This window comes from Pelobates fuscus, chromosome 10 (genome assembly GCF_036172605.1).
Source record: "Pelobates fuscus isolate aPelFus1 chromosome 10, aPelFus1.pri, whole genome shotgun sequence".
NCBI lineage: Eukaryota > Metazoa > Chordata > Amphibia > Anura > Pelobatidae > Pelobates > Pelobates fuscus.
In genome coordinates this window covers 150,185,060-150,201,276 of record NC_086326.1, presented here as the reverse complement: position 1 = coordinate 150,201,276, position 16,217 = coordinate 150,185,060, and the positions used below count along the sequence as shown (strand labels likewise).

At 41.6% G+C, this 16,217-nt stretch overlaps 1 protein-coding gene across 2 annotated transcripts in view; it reads right to left on the bottom strand.

Annotated features, from left to right (window-relative positions):
• Window positions 1-16,217, bottom strand: part of LOC134575266 (gastrula zinc finger protein XlCGF17.1-like) — a 63,480-nt gene that overhangs the window by 33,846 nt on the left and 13,417 nt on the right. The gene's annotated exons all lie outside the window — the stretch shown is intronic.

The following is a 16,217-nucleotide window of genomic DNA, read 5'->3' as shown; positions in this document are numbered from 1 at the left end:
TGACTGTTGGAGACAGGCCGTAAATGACTCGCCAAAATGGCTCCAGACATGCCACGAGGAGCAGTGTCGCCTCATGGTAGCTAGGACTTGCTCGTCCACTAGGACTGGTGTTAGGCCCATTTTGGACACGCCCCCTGAGTCCGAGATCCCTTTGCCGCCCCCTTACTTTCCGTTAAGAAGAAGTGACGCAAACGCAGGAAGTCCTGCACCCCTCCCCTCATTACCCTCATCCACTTCCGCTTCCTCCTCCAGTACAGGATCCACCCCCCCTCGTACTAAATCTCCCCTTCCGGAACCAGAATCCACCCCCATTAGAAACGAATATCCTGATTTGGCGCCACTTCAGACTTCCGGTCAAGCTTCATCTAGCTCGGCTCGAAGTGTTTTATTTACGACCTTTTCCCAAAACCGACCTCCCACATCCCCATACCCTATCTCTCCCCGACCGGAACCCATGACTGACGCCTCTCTACGTAGCCCCATCCAAACCCGACAGTTGACTGGTGCCCAACAATTAAAGCACTATCAGATGCCTCTTCGTCTGAATCCCGGGTCAGCTTATATCGATGCCGCAGGTCAAATGGCACACGCTGACCCAGTCTTCGTATATGTCCCATTTACCACAACCGATCTTTTAAACTGGAAGACCCATAATTCCTCGTATACTGAGAAACCACAAGCTATGACTGATCTGTTCACCTCAATAGTACAGACGCATAATCCGACATGGGCTGATTGCCAGCAGTTACTAATGACTTTATTTAACAATGAGGAAAGGACAAGAATAAATCAAGCAGCCATTAAAGCATTAGAGGATAGAGCCCGTGCTTTGAACCAAGCCAATCCAGCAGCATGGGCCGCGACACACTATCCCAACACCGATCCCGATTGGAACGTAAATGGTGCTGATATGGTTCAACTCAGAGCCTATAGAGACGCTATAATTGCTGGCATGAAAGCCGGAGGAAAGAAAGCCATTAACATGTCGAAGACAGTTGAGGTGATCCAGAAAAGCGATGAAGCGCCCAGTGTCTTTTATGACCGATTATTGGAGGCATACCGCTTGTATACCCCCTTTAATCCGGAAGACGCAGACAATTCCCGAATGGTTAACTCCGCCTTTGTCAGCCAAGCATACGGAGATATTAAGCGCAAGCTACAAAAGTTAGAAGGGTTTGCAGGTATGTCCATCACCCAACTAATGGAGGTAGCAAATAAGGTCTATATGAACAGGGATACAGAAAGTAAGAAAGAGGAAGAGCGCAAGATGCGTAAAAAGGCTGATATGCTAGCGGTAGCGATCGCAGGCGTAGATAAACGGGGCCCAGATAGAGGCAATAATAGATGGAGTAGGGAGCCTTTGAGTAGGGATCAATGCGCGTATTGCAAGGAAGAAGGGCATTGGAGGAACGAATGTCCGCAAAGAGAGCAGTACGAGAGAGACCAACCCAGGGCAGGCTACGGAAACTTTAGAGGTAGAGCGAGAGGTAGAGGAGGCCCCGGAGGGAGTAATGGTTATAGAGGGAGTAATGGGAACAGAGGAAGTGTTAGGGAAGACAGGTATATTCCAGCAGCGCAAAGGTCCCGCGATAGAGAAGGTAGGGACTTTGTAGGATTGGCTGACACTGTCATGGAGGACTATTGATACCGACCGGGCTCCATCCCCCTTGGTCGAGCGGAGCCTATGGTCGATGTATCAATAGGGGGGAAAAGGAGTGCGTTCATGATCGACACTGGTGCTGAACATTCAGTGGTGACTAATCTAGTTGCTCCTCCATCTGGAAGGACTATTACTGTGATAGGAGCAACTGGAAGAAGTGCTGAAAAACCGGTTCTTAAAAGTCGACTCTGTACATTGGGAGGCCACGTAGTAAAACACCAATTCCTTTATATGCCTGAATGTCCAGTCCAATTGCTGGGACGTGATATGCTATCAAAATTACAAGCGCAGATTACGTTCCTACCAAATGGAACAACATCCTTAAAGTTTAATGGACCTTCAGGTATTATGACTTTATCCGTACCAAAGGAAGAAGAGTGGCGACTTTATACAGTGTTGACTAGCCAAAACCCTAGGAGTGATGAGACATTGTTTAACATACCAGGAGTTTGGGCAGAGAACAACCCACCAGGACTGGCCCGCAATATTCCACCAATAAAAATTGAACTGAAACATGGGGTTTATCCAGTGAGCCTAAGACAATATCACATTCCGCAGAAGGCTAAGAAGAACATCCAATCCTATCTGGATAAGTTCATACGGTATGGTATCCTAAAATTCTGTACTTCCCCCTGGAACACCCCATTGCTGCCTGTTCAAAAGCCCGGTACAGATGAGTATCGACCTGTACAGGACTTAAGAGCAGTCAATGATGCGGTTGTTAGCATACATCCAGTTGTACCCAATCCATATAACCTGCTTGCTTTAATTCCGGGCGGGGCTACTTACTTCACAGTCTTAGATCTCAAAGATGCCTTCTTTTGCCTCCGAATTGCCGCAGAAAGCCAATGTATTTTCGCTTTCCAATGGGAGAACGCTGTAACGGGCTCAAAACGCCAAATGACTTGGACAAGACTGCCCCAAGGGTTTAAAAATTCACCTACCCTATTTGGTTCAGCTCTAAGTCAAGATCTACTGGATTTCGAGTCTATCCCAGGAGAATGTGTATTGTTACAATATGTAGATGACTTGTTGATAGCAGCAGTTACAAAAGAAAAATGTCAGCAAGCAACGCACGATCTACTACATATTCTCTGGAAGGCAGGATACAAGGTGTCCAGGAAGAAGGCTCAGTTGTGTTTGCCAACTGTCAAGTATCTGGGATTCCATATCTCTGAAGGTCAAAGGATTATGGGGCCAGAGAGAAAAGAAGCTGTCTGCCAAATACCAATACCCAAGAATAGAAGACAAGTGCGAGAATTCTTGGGGGCAGCAGGCTTCTGTAGGATATGGATTCCCAGCTATGCGATACTGGCAAAACCTCTGTACGCAGCCATCAAAGGTACAGAGCACGACCCCTTCTTATGGACCCAAGAACAGCAAACGGCATTTGAAGATGTGAAGAAGGCTTTGATGAGTGCCCCAGCATTAGGTCTACCTGATCACACACGACCATTCTACTTATATGTACACGAGCAAAGAAGAATGGCTGTGGGAGTATTGACACAGTACTTGGGATCATGGCAAAGACCTGTTGCCTACATGTCTAAGCAACTGGATGCAGTGGCCAGCGGACTTCCACCTTGTCTAAGAGCCGTAGCTGCAGCCGCCCTGCTAGTAGCTGAAGCCGATAAACTCACTCTGGGTCAAGAACTTTATGTACGAGTCCCACATGCAGTACAGACGTTGTTGGATTACAAAGGAAATCATTGGTTTAGTAACAGCCGTATGACCAAGTATCAAGCAATGTTGTGTGAAAACCCAAGAGTGCATTTAGAGACTGTAAACACCTTAAATCCAGCTACCCTTTTGCCGCAACCTACTGAAAGTCAACATGATTGTTTGGAAGTAATGGATGAAGTATTTTCAAGTAGACCAGATCTTCGTGATTTTCCCATCCAGAACCCCGATGTTCAATATTACACCGACGGCAGTAGTTATGTGAAAGAAGGGATCCGCTATGCAGGATATGCAGTGACAACAATAGACAAGGTGATAGAAGCTCGGCCACTGGCGAAAGGAACATCAGCACAAAAGGCAGAATTAATAGCACTAACACGAGCGTTACAATTGGCTGAAGGTTTAAGAGTAAATATCTATACGGACTCTAAGTATGCGTTTTTAACCACTCATGCCCACGGAGCTTTGTATAAAGAAAGAGGACTACTGAATTCAGAAGGCAAAGAAATCAAGTACGCAGCTGAAATCCTACAACTATTGGAAGCAGTGTGGGAGCCGAAAGAAGTCGGTATCATACATTGTCGAGCGCATCTGAGAGGAGATGGTGATGTAACCAAGGGAAATCGGATGGCAGATAGTGCAGCTAAGCGTGCTGCTGAATCAGGAAGACAGGAGTATGTGGGGCATATAGCTGCTCTTATACCAACTCCACTGTCCCAATGGACTCCAGTTTATACAGCTCAAGAAGAGGAGTGGTTAAAGACTGAACCGGGAAAGTATTTGGAGAACAAGTGGTATCAGCTAGAAGATGGAAGAATAGTCATACCAGCATCACTAGCGGTAGAAATTGTCCAAAATTATCACAACGGGACACATTCTGGGAGAGACAGTACTGAAGAATCTCTCAGGAAACATTTCTACATACCAAGATTGTCCAACTTGACTCAGGCCATTGTACGCAGATGTGTAACGTGTGCTAAGAATAATGCAAGACAAGGACCAGTAAAGCCACCAGGAGTCCAGTTTATGGGGGGACTCCCCATGTCCGATCTACAAATAGACTTTACAGTAATGCCTAAATCGGGTGGACATCGTTACCTGTTGGTAATTGTGTGCACCTATTCAGGCTGGGTAGAAGCATGTCCTACTCGTACAGAGAAAGCAGGAGAAGTTGTAAGATTCCTGCTACGAGAAATAATACCCCGATATGGACTACCCTGTTCTATAGGATCGGACAATGGTCCAGCTTTTGTTCATCAGTGCCTACAACAACTGACTCATATGCTTGGTATAAAGTGGAGGCTTCATACTGCATATAGACCCCAGAGTTCTGGTAAGGTAGAGAGAATGAATAGAACTATAAAGAACCAGTTGGCTAAAATGTGTCAGGAAACCCAACTTAAGTGGAACGTTCTCTTACCCATAGCTTTATTGCGAATCCGCAGTACCCCTACCAGAAGGATGGGCCTCTCTCCTTTTGAAATCATGTATGGGCGACCACCTCCCGTACTTGGTAACTTAAGGGGGGACTTGAGTCAGTTGGGAGAAGGAATTACCCGGCAGCAGGTTGTAGAGTTGGGTAAGACTATGGAGGAGGTACAGAAATGGGTACAAGATAGATTACCTGTGAATATTTATCCCCCTGTTCATAGTTATCATCCAGGAGACCAAGTGTGGATTAAAGAGTGGAATAATGTACCGTTAGGGCCCAAGTGGAGAGGTCCTTATGTTGTTCTTTTGTCTACCCCTACAGCGATAAAAGTAGCCGAAGTAACTCCGTGGATACATCACTCCAGGGTTAAACCAGCAGCAGTCGATTCTTGGCAAATTACAGGAGATCCAGAGAATCCCTGCAAGATCCGGTTGAAACGCACTACTCAGTCGGAGTAACGAGGAATTATTGTGGATTACAAATTTTATTGTTACAGGTGTGAGTGAGAAGGCCATAATAAAGCCTGTCCGCTTACCAACACATAGTGTATAAGCCAGGAAAGTCTCGAAGGGACACCTGTGAAGACGAGCAGAACTCCATTCCCTGCAGCCCTCACATCCTGGAAGCTGAGGTTCCATCGCACGGACGAAGACTGAGGATGACGGCGAAAGATGTGCTTTTGATTGTGTTTATTTATATGTGTTTTTATATTCAGGAAGGTAGAGGTACCGACACTCCTAGCTGTGAGGTATGCATTAAGACTACGAGAACAGGTAACCATATTTCCCAAACCCTAATTTGGCATTCACAATACGAATGTAAAGGAGAGGTATCAAGATGTAGATACCTAAATATAGACTATAGTGTGTGCCATTTAGGAGTAGGAGAACCTAAGTGCTTCAGTCCAGAGTATCAACCTCGTACAATTTGGTTGACTCTCAGGAATGGAGATCCTCAGGGGACCCTAATTAATAAGACGGTGTTAGAATCCGTACATTCTTCGGGTGTTCTGCTATTTGATGCATGTAAGGCGATATCAAGTGGTAGAAAACCGTGGAATGTATGTGGGGATCTTAGATGGGAGAGGACGTATGGGTCTAATGATAAATATATTTGTCCCAGTAGTAAAAATAAATATGTGAGTCCTAGATGCCCAAATAAAGACTATAACTTTTGTCCATATTGGTCTTGTGTGGGGTGGGCGACTTGGGGACAGACAGTAGATAAAGACATGATAGTGACTAAGTTGCCGACTAGCCCTTATTGTAAGTCTATGGAATGCAACCCAGTCCATATACTTATTAATAACCCCGACAAGTTCCTAGATAAGTATGGAAATTTATTTGGGTTTCAGATATACGGGACGGGTTTAGATCCTGGGACATTATTGTTTATAGGAATAGAGACTGATACGGTATCCTCCCAGACTCATCAAGTATACCATTCCTTTTATGAAGAGATGAGTATAGATAATAAGATCCCCCATAACGCTAAAAACCTGTTCATTGACCTAGCTGAAAGTATTGCCGGTAGTCTTAATGTTACCAACTGCTATGTGTGTGGAGGTACTAACATGGGAGACCAATGGCCTTGGGAAGCAAAGGAGGTAATGTCCGGTTCTGAGGCAGTTGACCAACTAATATCTACACAAGCCGATTATCATTTGAGTGTTAGAGGTAAATCTGAGTGGAGATTAAAGACCTCCATCATAGGTTATGTTTGCATAGCAAGGAAAGGAATAATGTATAATACTTCTGTAGGAGAATTAACTTGTCTAGGGCAAAAAGCTTATGATGATGATACTAAAAATACAACTTGGTGGTCGGCTTCAAATGTCTCAGAACCATCTAACCCGTTTGCTAGATATGCCAGTTTAAAGGATGTGTGGTTTGATTTATCCATCACATCTACCTGGAGAGCCCCAGCAAATTTGTACTGGATCTGTGGTAAGAAAGCCTATTCGGAGTTGCCACAGGACTGGGAAGGGGCATGTGTGTTGGGTATGCTCAAACCATCCTTCTTCTTGTTACCGATTGAAACAGGTGAGACTTTAGGTGTTAAAGTGTATGATGTGAATCATAGGAAGAAAAGGGGACCCTTAGAGATAGGCACCTGGGAAGATAATGAATGGCCTCCCCAGCGTATCATAGATTATTATGGGCCAGCCACGTGGGCAGAAGATGGTACCTTTGGTTATAGAACCCCAATTTATATGCTCAACCGTATTATAAGATTACAGGCGGTGGTTGAGATTATTACTAATGAGACCTCACAAGCACTCAATCTTCTAGCGAAGCATAATACCAGGATGAGGACAGCAGTGTACCAAAATAGATTAGCCTTGGATTACCTTTTGGCAGTAGAGGGAGGTGTATGTGGGAAGTTTAACCTGAGCAATTGCTGTCTTCAAATAGATGACGAAGGGCAAGCAATAGCTGAGCTTACTAGCCATATGGTTAAACTAGTGCATGTGCCTACTCAGGTATGGAAAGGGTACAATCCAAGTAGTTGGTTTGGTAGCTGGTATGAGTGGTTTGGAGGGCTTAAGGCAGTGGTAGGTGGAGTCCTACTGATTTTACTGTTGTGTCTACTCCTACCGTGTCTTATACCCTTAGTAGTTAGGTCTGTGCAAAGCCTGATAGGAAGTATAGCAGAGAGGAAGGCTGCTGCACAGATAATGGCGATATATAAGTATAAGGCTCTAGATCAAGGAGAACCAATGCAGGAAGATGAGTGTTAAAAGATTCACATCATAAGATAAGTCTGGTCTGGTTCATGGTAACCTGAGGTATATGCAAACCAAGGTTAAGTGATGCCTCAAGTAATTGTGAAATATCAGAGGCATCAAAGGGGGGAATGTGATGTAATTCCAGTAAAATACAAGTTTAGCAGGCTAAGATTGCCACAAGGCATATGTATGTATATGTGTTTGTAGTATCAGTTAGTTAATTACACGTAGCTAAGATACTGTTATCACTGTACTGACCAGGTGCAGGAATGTAAGAACTGGAATTACGCGTCCCTCTCCTTTGTATCAGATGAGCCACGTGGTTAGACCGGATGGATGAGTTTAGACTCTATTTATTAAATAGGTTAAGGGTATGTGTGGGTGTAGTTAATTGTGGGAGGAGCTACAGTGCTATATAAGGAATGTACTCTATGTATTCAGTACTCAGACTTTGCTGTATTTTGGTGACGCTAGTCCCTCTGAGTCCCGATCGGTGATCCAATAAAGAATCTCTTCCTTCCTGAAGAAACCTGTGTCCATCTCTCTGTGCTTGGCTTCCGTCAGTTTCTCCGGTATCACTATATGCTTTTTCCTTTTATGTTAATTATAGGAGACTTTAAGCATTTTAATTGAAACAAGAGTGCTAATAAGGGTAATGTGCAATTTTATGTAGTGTGCCCTCACCATTTCCATTGTTTCAGGTCTCAAAGAAGATGAGAGCAGGCTATTCAGAAATTTCTATATATATTTATTCTAAAGTCAATTCAACTGGTACTTGTGTCGTCTTGGGGACATAACTGCTGAAAGTTGTTACCCTGATATGCAATTTGGACAGAAAATCTGATAATCCACAGAGGAGACACCTGCCATACATGCACTCAGCAAAAGCAAAACCCATGTTAGAGGTACTTTATTCTGCAAGTAAGAGGATAAACCAAACATTAATAGGTTTTGGGTCCATGTCAAAAATATTTTGTCTGAAATTTTATAGAATCTATTGGACTTACTGTAACGGAGCTCCGTGTACTCCGACCGAGTACCCTCCGTTGATGGATGCTCCTAGCGCTTCCAGAGGACTCCAAGCACTCCACCAGACACCATAAGCACCGCAGGCTGCAGCTATCTCCCTTCAGAACGAAGCAGGAACAAGCTCTTACAAGAGCTCAGTGATTATAGCAAGGGAATATGCCTAGCATAGCAATCCCTTGTAGCAGATTCCCCCAATAAGAGACAGGACTCAAGTTGAGGGTAAAAATAGAACTCTCTGGCTGCTAGTTTGCAGCCCTTTTTTTTAGGTGCTCCCATGAAGGGGAGGGACACACACAGTAACGTACATTAACCAATCACACAATAGTTACATCCCACCCATAGCCCTCCCCTCTACCTGTAAACTAATTATCTGTACACACAGGAAAATACAATTATCATAGGTAGGGAAAATACAGTTTTTACACAACATTCATAACAAAATATACATCACATTCGCATAAATACATATTCACAATCAATCCATTCAGGGGAACAACATACTCAAAAATCATACGAATTGGACCAGGGGTTCAAAAGTTAGTACAAATGTGCATTTGACCTTCTGGAAGCATGTTTTTTTCCAGCTCAAACTAGTTCCACAGAATCCTCTATCCTGGAGACAATGGAGAAGCTGATTTAATTATATCCAGGGACAAACACAGCCTCCATTAAGCACATGTTACCAGCAACCACCAAAAGACATAAAAATACATAACTCCTGTTATACTAAACAGAACCCCCACATTCAACCCATCCCCAGATGGCTTGGATCTGAGCGCTCAACATATCCAAACAGCGCTCAGATGCCACAAACACAGTTCAAACGCCATGGGGTTTAAGTTTCGTATGGGCTGATGAGAAGGCCCATAATCCTGGGGCAGCCCAATAACCCACAGTATGCCCAAATACCATGCATAAAGGGCCAAATCGCCCAGGGACCGTAGTCACAGGGTAAGAGGCGGGCAAGCAGCCCCCTCCAAAACACAGTGGCGAAGTGGCTTTCGCTACACTTACCTACTCTCTAAACCAACCAAATCCCTCACTATATATGAAAATAAACTAATTTGGGGGGCGGGGCCCGACCGCCATGCTGACCGGTCGCGGGCTGGAGAGGCTCCTGCAGAATCTGGCCTACTTTGGAGGAAAAACCCAAGCTTAAGGCCTGACCCAGAGCCAAGAGACCACCTCTCATGTCCGGGTGCTTGCCGTTGACACTGCGGTCCCCGACAGAAAAAAAGGGGGGTGGTGGTAAGGTGGCGCTATGATGTGCTGCTAAAACCACAGTGAAATCAACCACACAGTTTCACAGAAAAACACAAAGCAAAAAATATATAGTATATATATATAAAGTGGATAGCGCACTGAAAACCCAAGAAAATATATCAGGGTATTTAACACAATATGAAAGATATACAATACATATACCCATAAAGCAGATCTTTGTCTTGATGTCTCTGAAAAAAGTAAAGCTTACATAGGGCAATATTGTACTGATAGGTATCCAGGTATCATATGTATATGTTTAAATGGTAGAAATTCCTACTCACATTTAAATGAGCCTGTATTCAAACTGGCTCAGGTATATAGACTTGAGTAGGATATGTGGGCCAAATCCTTTAGTGGATATGTTCCTCCCCAGTATGATAGAAATCAGAGAATAATGTTAGGAAAAAGTATTCAACATTTATTTTAAACTGAATAATAAAATCTTACATTTAAGAAGTACAGATTCAACACAACGCGTTTCGGCTAAATGCCTTCATCAGGTGCATAAAAGACATATCCCCCTTGCCCCTTCTTTTAAAGCCCACTTTCGCGGTAAAAATCCGTTGAGCCCCGCCCACATTCACTCCGTCGCGTCACTTCCGGTCATACGAACTTCCGGTTTCGGCTGTTCCGTCCTTATTATCCTTCCCTCCTTCTGGTATCCCAGGAAGTGTCCCACTTGATGAAAAAAGGTTCCCTCTTCATGTTTACTCATTTAGTCAATGCTCTGCAATTATAATACCGGAAGTGCTCCGGCGGCCATTTTTAAAGTGGTATACACATATAATGTGTATTGGCAAGGGAGACAGAGAAAGATATGTATAAAAAATTAAGTTTTCCAATAACAAATAAAATATAAACGTGATATATTAATACATATATTAATACATATATTTAAGACTTATATTAAAAGGGTGTATTAAAAAAGATGAAAAGTTTGAATACAGGCTCATTTAAATGTGAGTAGGAATTTCTACCATTTAAACATATACATATGATACCTGGATACCTATCAGTACAATATTGCCCTATGTAAGCTTTACTTTTTTCAGAGACATCAAGACAAAGATCTGCTTTATGGGTATATGTATTGTATATCTTTCATATTGTGTTAAATACCCTGATATATTTTCTTGGGTTTTCAGTGCGCTATCCACTTTATATATATATACTATATATTTTTTGCTTTGTGTTTTTCTGTGAAACTGTGTGGTTGATTTCACTGTGGTTTTAGCAGCACATCATAGCGCCACCTTACCACCACCCCCCTTTTTTTCTGTATAGTGACTCTTTTCAATCACAGTGTGGTAATAGGCAGCTAGTATGGCCATCTTTGAAAAAAGAGAAAGATTGGCAGAGAGTATGCAAGAGAAATTTGGAAAGGAAGATAATCCAAATGAAATTGTTAAAATCACATATAGTGACAATTTAGATATCATGTGTGGTGAATTGGAAAAACTAATGATTAGAGAACTAAAAATAAAATGGGAGATCTATACCTTAGAAAAATATATAAAAGAGGAGATCACACCCAGAGGTCTGAGGTTTTACAAATTTCCCTCTTTTGATCAGGAAGATACAACCTTTACTGATATCTGGGATAATGCTCTCGAATCATTTTCCTTCACAATGATGAGAATTGTTATTGATCGTAGAACTATGACATTGAAAAGAATAGATGAAGGGATAAAAAATCTTAAGGAGAAATTAAATCCATTTGTAGGGACGAGAGATTTTGAAGAACTTACAAATGAGATTAGTATAAAATTGGATAAAATAGAACAAGATGTACTTAAAATTAAACATAAGAAATATAGACGAGATTGTGAAGACTACAAAAGGGGTAATATCCACAAGATACCTCAAAGAAACAATAACAAACAATTTGTTTCCAGAGATTACAAACAAAAAAGAACCCCCTCCAAACACTCTATTAGAAAATCTTCTAACTACCAAACAAGACACCAAAATCCACCTGAAGGAATGCCCTTCCAATTAAGGGGAAATAGGGAGGTAGAAAGACCCCATCCTAAAGATAACAGCCAAGAAGAATGGACGGAAGTAGTTAGAAGGAGAAGGACACCTTCCCCCTATAACCACAAAAAATATGCCAAACCTCAGAGAGAAAGATTCAATTCTAACTCACGAAGAGAAAGATTCAATTCCAGTAGATTTTTGAATCAAAATAGGCATAATCAAAATAGGTGGGAACCCAACTCTTTTGCCTCTAAAAACAGGTTTGAACCACTTAGAACAGCCAGAAATGATGGTGTTTTTTTAGGGACCCCGAATCAAGATACAATGGAACCAAGAATCACACGGTCCCCTTTAAAGAGAAGGAGAGATTCCTCAAACGAGGGAAGAGAGGAGGGAGGAAGAATAAGGAGGTTAAGAGAGATGTAATTACGCCTATAGAACCTATTAAAATATTCAACCTCTCCAATAAAAAATTGGAAGAGGACGAATTAAATATTTTAAGAAAGGGTTTTAAATTTGCTCCCTCCTGTGGTTTAAATAAATTTGAGACTTTCTTAGACATAAACAGATACATAAGAAAATTATGTCTAAAAAAATATTTTTTGAATGACAATAAAGTTTCAATAACTAATGAAGACACTTTTATTCACACATCTTTAAAACCCCAATCAGAATTTTTTCCACATTTTTTAAAAACAAATAGCATGCGAACATTTGAAAAAGCTTGTCTTACTGATTTGAAAAAAATTAAACCCCCTAATAAATTCCAACAGAATCTCTCTTTGAAGGAAAAAAAAGCTTTAGACAATCTCAAAAAGTATAAAGAAATTGTCATAAAACCTGCGGATAAGGGGGGAGGGGTAGTTGTGATGGACACGACTCAGTATCTTGGAGAAATCCAAAGACAACTAAATGATACGAATACCTATTGTAAATTAAAAAGAAACCCCGAACCAAATATAAAAAAAGAATTAAGCAAATTCCTGGATGAAGCTTACCAAAAAGGGATTTTAAATAAGAATGAATATAAATACATGAATTTTAAATTTTCTAAAATTCCAGTGATGTATATATTACCCAAATTGCACAAAGATCCCCTAAACCCTCCAGGTCGACCTATTGTGGCAGGGGTAGATTCGCTGCTATCTCCCCTGTCACAGTACATAGACCTACAATTACAACCATTAGTCATCACTGGTAAATCATATTTAAAAGATACCATGCATCTCCTCCAGCTCCTTAATGATTTTATATGGAATGAGGACTACTTCTTAGTCACTTGTGACGTAAGTAGTCTGTATACCATCATCCAGCATGAAAAGGGCTGTGAGGCTGTAAAATTCTTTTTGGAGCAGTCGCAGCTTTTCCAACAGGACCAAATAGATTTTATTATGAAGGGAATCGAATTAATTTTATGTAACAATTTTTTCTGGTTTGAGGGTGATTTTTATTTACAGAAGAATGGCACGGCCATGGGGACCAAGTTTGCACCCAGTTATGCCAATCTTTTTATGTCCTATTGGGAGAATTCTTTTATTTTTTCTGGACATGACTGGGGTGCAAACTTGGTCCTCTACAAAAGGTACATTGATGACATCTTTTTTATCTGGAAGGGAGGCCGTGCCATTTTGGATAATTTTATCAGTTTTCTAAATTCAAACACTTGGGGAATTGTTTTAACTCAGGAAATCAGTCAGGTAAAGGTTAACTTCCTAGACCTACAGATTTATGTAGACAAGGAATGTTTAAAAACTAGTACATATTTTAAGACTGTGGATATTAACAGTTATATCAATATGGATAGCTGCCATTTTTCCCCGTGGCTAACCAACATACCCAAAGGACAATTCACCAGAATAAGACGGAACTGTACAGACGATAATATTTTTAAAGAACAATCCGCCATTTTAACAAAACAGTTCCTAGAGAAAGGATACAAAAATTCAGAGGTAGACAAACAATATAAAGAAATCCTGGACCAACCCAGGAAAGACCTCTTAATGTACAAAGATAAAGCTAACAAATCACCGGAAAAACAGATTAATTTTATATGTAATTACAATTCACAGAGTAGTATTTTTAAAAAGATTTTAAATAAACATTGGCACATTTTAGAACAAAATGAAGATTTAGAACAATTTATTGGAAAGAAGCCTAAAATTATATATAGGGGAGCCCGGAATTTTAAACAGATTTTAACCAAAAGCTGTATAACTAAAGAAATGACAGATGGTGACCTCTCAGGCTCTAAATTAAAAGGCTTTTTTAACTGTGGAACTTGCCAAGCGTGCAGAGAAACCATAGTTAAGAACAAAAAGACAAACAGTTTCACATCTTATACTACTAAAAAAACGTATAAAATTGATTCTTTTATTACATGTAATATAAATAATGTTATTTATCTCCTTTCATGCAGTTGCGGACTGCAATATGTTGGTAGAACAACCAGACCACTGAAAACAAGAATAGGGGAGCACATTAGAAATATTAAAAATAAAATTTTAAATCATTCTGTTTCTGCACACTTTGCAGAAAAACATAATGGGGATCCTAAGCATTTATATTTTATTGGCATACAGAAAGTTAAGAAACCATGGAGGGGGGGAGATTTTATAAAACTTTTTAATAAAACAGAAATGAGGTGGATATTTGAGCTAGACACTTTATCCCCTCTTGGTATGAATATTGACTTTGAAATTTTTAACTATATTTGATTGTGTCTTCTCCTTTTAAATAATGGTGGAGGATATGCACATCTTTTTTAATACACCCTTTTAATATAAGTCTTAAATATATGTATTAATATATCACGTTTATATTTTATTTGTTATTGGAAAACTTAATTTTTTATACATATCTTTCTCTGTCTCCCTTGCCAATACACATTATATGTGTATACCACTTTAAAAATGGCCGCCGGAGCACTTCCGGTATTATAATTGCAGAGCATTGACTAAATGAGTAAACATGAAGAGGGAACCTTTTTTCATCAAGTGGGACACTTCCTGGGATACCAGAAGGAGGGAAGGATAATAAGGACGGAACAGCCGAAACCGGAAGTTCGTATGACCGGAAGTGACGCGACGGAGTGAATGTGGGCGGGGCTTAACAGATTTTTACCGCGAAAGTGGGCTTTAAAAGAAGGGGCAAGGGGGATATGTCTTTTATGCACCTGATGAAGGCATTTAGCCGAAACGCGTTGTGTTGAATCTGTACTTCTTAAATGTAAGATTTTATTATTCAGTTTAAAATAAATGTTGAATACTTTTTCCTAACATTATTCTCTGATTTCTATCATACTGGGGAGGAACATATCCACTAAAGGATTTGGCCCACATATCCTACTCAAGTCTATATACCTGAGCCAGTTTGAATACAGGCTCATTTAAATGTGAGTAGGAATTTCTACCATTTAAACATATACATATGATACCTGGATACCTATCAGTACAATATTGCCCTATGTAAGCTTTACTCTTTTCAGAGACATCAAGACAAAGATCTGCTTTATGGGTATATGTATTGTATATCTTTCATATTGTGTTAAATACCCTGATATATTTTCTTGGGTTTTCAGTGCGCTATCCACTTTATATATATATACTATATATTTTTTGCACTGCGGTCCCCGAGATCAGGAGTTTTGCAGCCCCAGGGGGTGATGCAAGCCTTCGGGGGTCTGCGGCCTATGTGGGTGGAGAGCGGGGCAGACGGCCGCCGTCCTGCTTCAGAACCTGGCTGCCGCGCAATAGCCCAGTGATATGTCTCACGGGCCCCTGCTTCCCCCCCCATGGACCGGGGGGGATATCCCGGTCCTCACTGGAGGGAACCACCGCCTAACTGACCCTCCGAGCACGCCTAGTACCCTACATCCTACGCCTGGGCGCCAAAATGGCGGCGACGCGACTAAAAACAGCATCTGCATCTACCTGCAAACAGCTCTGCCCGCAGGACACCAAGCAGCATACACGGGCCACGGAGCCCGAACCTGCAGACAAGCGTCGGACCCTCTAAAAAGCCCCTGCTTACCCCCTCACGGATCAAGCCTGGTTCCACGACTGCCTTTCCGGGCGGGGAGCCCGCAAAGTTGAAACCTCGAGAGTCCGACCAGAAGCAGACACCAAGCGTCAGGGGGGTGGAGGAGCAGACCACCACCAGCAAACACCGCAGATCTGACAATCAATACACCCCAGAAGTCCCAGGCCACAAGACCAGATGGACAGGGAGACATAAATGGCAAAGCTCCAGTGGACTTTTCCAACACACATTGGTCACCTGATTGACAGTATGCTTTAGGCTCTGTGGCTACCAACTCTCTGCATAAGGCATATAGTCTAGGCATAGTTCCTCCCAGCTTGACACACTCATGTTCCTGCTTACACTTACTATGACTAATTCAACCAGTATCTGCACATTCAACATACATAGAATTAAGCTAGAACACT